Source organism: Anastrepha obliqua, chromosome 2, assembly GCF_027943255.1.
Source record: "Anastrepha obliqua isolate idAnaObli1 chromosome 2, idAnaObli1_1.0, whole genome shotgun sequence".
NCBI classification, from domain to species: Eukaryota; Metazoa; Arthropoda; class Insecta; order Diptera; family Tephritidae; genus Anastrepha; species Anastrepha obliqua.
The window spans coordinates 61339179-61347781 of NC_072893.1; positions in this window are offsets into that span (position 1 = coordinate 61339179).

Below are 8603 nucleotides of genomic sequence, written 5' to 3' on the forward strand. Positions count from 1 at the left end.
CCCTTTCTTTTGTGCCGTTGAAGCAGTTGTTCGCATGCCATAAAACGGCGTTCAACGTCTCTTGGCTTCAATTCATACGGCACCCAATGGCCTACCTTTCGGATCATTCCCATGGCTTTTAAACGTTTGGAAATGGTTGATTGATCAACTCCCAAAGTTTTTGCAACCTCTTCTTGCGTTTGAGCCGGATCTTGATCGAGCAATTCCTCCAATTCGGTATCCATGAACTTTGGCGGCGCACCCTCGCGTTCTTCGTCTTCCAAGCCAAAATCACCACTTTTAAAGCGTGCAAACCACTTCTGGCACGTTCGCTCAGCTAGAGCATGCTCACCATAAATTTCCACCAAGATACGATGACTTTCGGCTGCTTTTTTCTTCATATTAAAATAATGAAGAAGAATTCCCCGCAAAAACACATTATTTGGCACGAAATTCGACATTTTCAAGTGTGGTAAAAATATTGTTGTTTACGCTTCAAATAAAAAACTTATACTGACGTTTGTGCCTTACGACAGTAGCTCTCCAATGAATGTTTGGAAATGTGGATCGATGGAATAATAATCAAGTTACGCCATCTGTTGTAAAACCGCACGAACTTATCGATAGACCATTACATTGATGGATCAAATACACTTTATGGTGTGTAGGAGTAGTGGGGCCCAGAATCCACAAGTCATTCTCTCTCACCAGGGACACCACTATCTTCCAAGCGGAATTATATGCAATAATGGAAGCAGCAAACATCATGTAACGTAGAAACCACAAGATAATAAAGATTAGAATACTCTCGGACATCCAATCAGTTCTAAAAGCTTTAGATAGATATACCAACAACTCAAAAACTCTCTTAGAATGGCACAAGGCACTCAATAACCTGGCATCCAAAAACAATGTCTCATTAATTTGGGTACCAGAACATAAGGGATATGACGGCAACGAAAAGGCAGACTTTCAAGGCATCGGACCTAGTCCCATGTTTGGATTTATCAAAAGCAGCCTAAAACAAAAAGTAAAATACTGGGCCTAAACTCGAATGAATCAGCATTGGAACAACGTAGAGGGTCTTAGACACTCCAAAAAGTTCTTAAGTTTCAATGCTAAAAGAGGTAACATGGCCCTCACGTTAAACAGAAAGAGCATTCGCACTCTCACAGGCGCCCTCAAGGGTCACTTCACCTGCAACAAACACTTACATAGATTAGGCATAACTAATACCAGCACCTGCAGATTTTGCTGCGAAAATGAGGAGTCTATAGAACATCTCATCATCGAATGTCCGGGGTTGACGTATAGAAGGAAAAGGTTTTTAAGTTCATGCTTATAGATGAAGGCCTACAATCACTGCCTCAGAAGGAGCTGGCACAATTCAAAAGCATACTTAACAGTCAATAGACAGCATAGGGTGCACAATAGATGAATATGGTAGCAGTGCTAAAGGCCTATACCTTAACCCTTTACTACCATTCACCATTAACCGTTTTCTTTAAATAAATAAATAAAATAAAAAATAAAAATGATATGTTTAAAAAACAATTGCTTTATTTAATTTTAGCTATTTTTTTTTAAATACTGCTCATTCTACATCCAAAGCCATATAAATCAAGGTTTCAAACTTTGTGAAAAATTAAAAAAAATTACATCAAAACTTAAAATTTTTTTTGAATTTTTTTTTATTTTGAGTTGTTGAATGGGTTAAAATTCAATTCTAGTGCAGTAAAATGCAAGTTTGTAGTGTAAAAAAATTTTCATCGATTAAAGATAATTTTTTTACAGACGGAATTGGTAATTTTTCCCATATCCAATTTTGTTTGCGAATGACTTTTTACTAAATAAAAAAAAAAAAAACGATTTTGGGTTATGGAAAGCTTTATTTTAACCTTTATGAGCTCCATTGCTTGCTGTTTGTACTTTATACAGCATCTTTCCAATTCACATGTGTCAAATATGACTGGTGTACTACGCCAATTGCAAAAATTATAAGACAAACGATAGGCTGATTAATTTTGCCCCACCTTGTAACAAATTTCGAGCAAAAAACATTCAACTAAATGACTAAGGGGTTAGGGGTAGTCAGAGGCCCGAAAAAATGATGATGTTCAATAAGTTTTTTTTTTGCTAGTCAGTTGCTTTATTTTACAAAAATAAAAACACAACATTAATACATCATGTTTCGACTTGACTTTAGCAAAATTTCAAAAAAAAAAAAATTATAATTGTAAAAATTAGCGCTATTTGTGTGGAGCCCGTTTCTACAGAAATCCCTTGCGGTCATCATCACAAGTCCTTGAAGATTCATCTAAAATCAATCGGACAAGAGAAATAAGTTAATTAATTAAGTAATAGATAATCTTGTGCCTGATTAAACCTTTTTTTCAAAATTTACAATATGGCGGCCTCAGGAAATATTTTTCAGATTTTCGAGAAAAAACCCACAATTAATTGTAAAAAAAAATCGAAATTTTGCAAAAAAAAAAATCCTTTGATCAGGCACGAGTTTTTTACGGTTTTCAAAAGCAATACAAATTTTACTTAAATCTACCAAGTTTTAAGTTACAGTGATCTCCAGTTCAAAGAACATAGTTTTGAGAAAAACTCATTTAAAATTTTGCTATCGATTTATGTAGAGTTATACGAATTACACTGCACAACAGCACTTCTGATGATTGGGTTATGATACATGTTTTTAGTCCAATTTTTAATGACAATTTTAAATCTGTAACTGAAATACCCGTATCAGCTCTATATGACTCTATCTGACACATTTGACTTTTTGTAATGAAACACTATAGGTTTAAAGATTATTTTATTTTATTGCCTTCTTAAGTTTAAAAAAATTTTCTTTTATATGATATCCTTGCTGAAGTTGAAAGCATAGAACTGTTGTTAATGCTCCAACAATAGTCGGCCATCATGTGTGTATTCCAGTAACCTTGATAGCGTTCCTCCATCGTACGAAGGTCCTGGTGGAATCGCTCGCCCTGTTCTTCGCTGAGATCCCCAAGATTGGCTGGAAAATAGTCCAGATGGTTGTGAAGAAAGTGTAACTTAATGCTCATATTACATCTAACCCTTTGGAAGTGACCCATTAGTTGTTCGACGTGCTGAGAATAGTCAGAACTTTTTTTATTTCCTAAGAAATTTTGAAGAAGCCAAACAAACTCATTCCATGCCATTTTCTCAATCACTGTCATAGTGTCTATGAAATTTGAGTCTTTTATTAACGACCTTATCTGTGACCCGTCCAAAATACCGGCTTTTATCTTTTCTGCACCCAATTTTGGAAACTTTTTAGACAGAAAAAGAAAACAATTTCCATTTTTGTCAAGAGCTTTAACAAATTGTTTTATAAGCCCCAGTTTTATATGTAACGGAGGTAAAATTATACGATCCCTTGATACTAAAGGTGGGTTTATCCCGTTCTGTTGTCCTGGTACGAACGCTTCTCGAGCAGGCCAATCTTGTTTAATCCAGTGTAAATTTTTAGCTCTACTATCCCATAAGCAAAGACAACAGGGAAACTTTGTGTAACCACCTTGTTGGCCTAAAACAAAGTTTACCATTTTTAAATCGACACATATGACCCAATTGTGTTCCGCATATTTAATTTTGTCTAAAACCAGAGCAATAATTGTATATTCTTCTTTTACTTTAGTAGAATGTGCAATAGGCAATGAGCCCAATTTGTTCCCATTGTGTAAGAGAACACATTTTAAACTCCGTTTTAATGAATCTATAATTAAACGCCACTCACTAGAATCGTAATTTTGTAATCCCATTGCAGCCATTAAACCAGGTAGATTTTTACAAAATACAAAGTCATCTTCTTCAGCAAAATATTCAAGGAAAGTTTGTTCTCTTCTGCGATAGTAAGAGATTTTACTTTCTTTTGTGACTAAGTTTCTTGCTTTTAATCTAGACGCCAAAATTTCTGAACCAGTCTTTGACAGTCCCAGACCTCTAATGAGGTCGTTTAAATCATCTTGGTTCAATGGTTTTGGTGTTCCCAAGTCACAATCAAAGTCACTATCGCTATTGTCTGTTTTTGCCTAAAAATGTAAAGGTTCTTCCTGTGAAGCACCGGGTTGAGGTTCAGATGACATCGCACGTTTATGTGCCGATCGTATGGAAGGATATTCCCATTTGCCTCGATTTTTTCGGTTAATCCCAGTTATTTTTACCATACAAAAATAACAGTCGTCGTGGTGGTTCACAGGTTCAATCCAGATCATAGCAGTTTCGTATCTAAATTTATTCCTTTTCTTATTCGTCCACAAACGTAGAAACTCAACGCACGTTTTGCATACCTTTTGTGGAATCCAAGGCTTATTTTTCATTTCCATTGGGTGACCGAAGTAATTTTTGTACGCCTCATTTACGAACGATGTCACATTCAAACGGTTTTCTTGAAACATATACTCTCCGCAAATAAAACAAAAACTATTCCGGTCATTTATACAAACTCGTCTTGACGATGCCATAACAAATAATATTAAGAAAACTTAATATTTGTTTAAATATTCGTCAATTAACACTGAAATATAGTGATTTTTTTGTGATAGCTATAACTCGTAAACAAGAGCTGTTACAAAAAAAATGAGGGTATATTTAGAATCAGCGTTGTCAAATTAGTAAACATTAATTATCAAAAGTCATTCATCAGACAAAAAGTGCGATTTTGTTTTTTTGTGTTATTTAATTACTTACACTGTGTCATCTATTCCTGGGCCATATAATAGTTCTTAAGCCGTCATAGCAGCTCCCGAAATATCGATTTTCTGTGGCCTACGTATCATTCTACCCTCTCGAGTGTTATCGTTAGCGCGCTTATCTGCCACTTTCATACGTGCAGCATCCATTTTTTCAGCATACGAACGCTCCGGAGTGCCAGAGTGCCCTTTGTTAATTGTTGAATAACTCGAAAATTATTTGTCAGATTTCCTTCAAATTTATACACAATATTTTTAAGATATTACACTTTAAGAAAATGGAAAACAAAAATCCAATTGTTTGAAAATTCTGACTGCCCCTAACCCCTTAAACTCTAATTAGATCATAAAAAATTTAACTGAGAATGCAAAAAGGTTCGGATTTTTAATTATAAAGGGTGGTTAAGTTTTAAGGGCCGGTGTTGATTTTAAATAAAATACAATTTTTTTGGGAAATTGTTATCATTTTTCTTTATTATGATAAAATTAGTATAGCTCAATTACGCATAGAACTAAATATCGGCCAAATAGCCGCCGCGGCCTCGGCGGCACACCTCCATCTGAAATTTGGTCCAAATTTTCGATGACGCTGAGGCATAATTGAGGTTCTATGCCGTGAATGTGCCGAATTATCTCATCCTTTAGCTCTTGAATTGTTGCTGGCTTATCGACGTACACCCTTTATTTCAAATAACCTCAAAGAAAGAAGTCCAACGGTGTCAAATCACATGATCTTGGCGGCCAATTGACATCGCCGCGATGTGAGATTATTCGTCCATCAAATTTTTCGCGCAAAAGAGCCATTGTTTCGTTAGCTGAATGACAAGTGGCACCGTCCTCTTGAAACCACATCCATATCTTCCATTACGGGCCATAAAAAGTTCGTTATCATCTCACGATAGCGAACTCTATTCACAGTAACTGCCTGACCGGCCTCATTTTAGAAAAGTTACGGCCCAATGATGCCGCCGGTCCATAAACCGCATCAAACAGTCACTCTTTGTGGGTGAATTGGTTTTTCGGCAATCACTCTTGGATTATCATTCGCCCAAATGCGGCAATTCTGTTTATTTATTCTTCGAAAATTGGCCATTCATTGTTGCCATTTCCTGCCACCATTCTGACCATTGACAACGCTTGAAATGGTCAAGAGGCTTTAGTTCTTAAGTCAATTGCACCTTGTAAGCGTGCAAATGCAAGTCTTTATGCCTAATGTTCAACAACGACGAGCGTGAGAGGTGCAATTGTTGGGCACGACGACGAATTGAGGTGGACGGCTCTTCAACCGCACTATCGCGAACAGCAGCAATATTTTCTGCAGTACGAGCTGTACGAGCCTGCACTGGTGTCTTCAATCTCCTACAGACTTTTGCACAATTCTTCCGATTGCACGCACATTTGGACGTTTAAATTGATCGAAAAAATCACTAAGTGCGCAATGTGCATTTTGATTTGAACGCCCGTTTTCATAATAAACCTGAATAGCTTAAACGCGTTGATTATGTGTCTTTCCATGATTCAAATTGAGTTAGTCTGAAATTGAAAAATATCAAATGAAGTGCAGAAAAAAAATTGACGTTTAGGTGTGGTTCACATTCAACATCTGCCCTTGAAATTTAACCACACTTTATATATGAGCTTAGTACTCGTAATAGCTTCTATTTTAAAATTTAATCATTTTGGCCACGGACAATGACTCTTAAAACGTTTTCCCTTGCCCGTGATTTTCTTGGTCGAAACTATTTGATCAATCGCCTCTACACTCTTTTTCCCTCAAGTATTACAGTTTTAACCACTGTACTTGGAGTTCCGTCTCTGCGAGGAGAATTTAATATGAATCATGAACGCTTACGTGCACAGCAAAATTAGTTGGATAAAATATTTGCGAACACACACATGTGGCTAGTTATATAAATGTGGCGTCTGCAGATCTGCATAATGCTGCGAATTGAATGCTCTTCAGCATAGAGGGCACATTGGGAAATATTTAGTTGTTTTATAAGCATACATTAAGCTTGACGTATAAACTGTATGTGAGTATCTTCACATGCTTGAGTGTAGTAAAGGTTGCACATGCAACTGTATCTTGATGCCAAAACTACGGCTGTAAATCAAAACTTATGTACGTGTTTGTATTATTTTGTATAATGCACGAGAAAACAATAAACAGGTATATGCAAATGGGTCTCATTCACTACGAATGTAATAATAATTTAGTGAAATTTTGTCTTTTTGAAATAGACTTAGAATTTTATTGAATTTACTGCTATTATTCGTTATTATTTCATATAAAAGTTTGAACTCCTTCGTAGTTGTTCTGTTGTTTTATTTTTCGACGTTTCTTCGTCTCAATTTGTACGTTATCCATTTTACTTAATCTAATATTTTCCAATATTTTACCCGGAAAATTTATGGTCGCTGACCGCAATCTCTTGGGATAGAAAGTGGTAATAGCAGTGATTAGTGACCCCTCCCTGAACCTTGACGCTAGTGCTATAGCGTAAAATTATCAGTACTCTGCTTTCAACTGAGTTCTTTTAATATTATTTATTTATTTATTTAGTAAGCCAATGAATATAACAGATTCTTATAGGCTAACTACACATATTTTAAGGTTAATAGGCATTAAAAAAGAAAGAAATTACAAATAAACTATTTATAATAAATATTCAAAAATTTCAATCGGCGATCTTTTGAAAATGAAAAATCTATCTCAACAAATTTAGTGACTTTATTAATTTCAATTAAGGTTTCAGTAATGGGAACATTTCGTGCATAAAGAAATTTTGAAAGACCGTTTTAGAAAAACTCTGAGCTACGAAGAGCTCTGGCCTATCGAAGAAAATCCTCACAAAAAGCACCGGGCAAAGACCGGGCCGAAAGGCAAAGATAAGGTTATTCTACACTTCTGCAAAGATTTTAAGCAAATCAATAAACTTCAAAAATACGCAACGCGAAATGTACGAATATTTTGTGGAGTATGGCAGGTAGAATACGGAGACCAAACAAAAGACGCATACTAAAGTTTGGAATGTACAAACGCCGTATGTAAAAGCTGCAGCGTATGCGAGACGGAGTAATTGGAGTTGTGACTCCTAACAAAAGCAAGCATGGCGTAAGATTTGGTAATGATAAATTTATATGACTAGCAAAAGTAAGCTTCGAATCAAATATTACACCCAAGTCTTTAAGTTCACTTATGTACACGTGATTGGGGCCTGCTAGATATGTGATAAGAGGTGTCTACGACAGAGGGATGCCTAGAAAAGGTAATTTGGGAACACTTATTTATTTTATGGGTTAGACGATTACTTTTACACCAGTTACTGAAATTATCTAAGTCCGTTTGCTTCAATTCAGAATCGAGAGAGCTAATGATCGCCGTATAAATCTTAATGTCATCTGCATAAAGCAGAAATCTTGTTGTGATATAATTTCTGGTCCTATTCGCAGAGCGAACTTTTGTCCTTAACAAGGAGTATTTATTCCTTTTCATTTATAGAAAAAAATTGCATTTGCCTTTTCAATTATCTTATACGAGGTTTGCATGTGAAAATGAAGAAATGTGTATTTGTGTGTCCTCTAACGGGTGATTTTTTAACTATTATCTTTTTAAACAGTTGGTTTAAACAGCTGACACACGTTTCGTGTTTTGTTTCACTGTCAAATATCTTCAGTTTGGTCTATAATTTAACCATAAATCGTCTTACAAACGTACGCTTGCAAATCATTGAATTTTATTATAAAAATGTGTGTTCCGTTAAAAAAAGTTAAAAGTCGAAAAATTGTGTTCAGCGACGAAGTTCATTTTTGGATCAATGGGTACGTAAATAAGCAGAATAGTCGATTTTGGAGTGAAGATCAGCCAGAAGAATTGCAAGAGCTACTAATGTATCC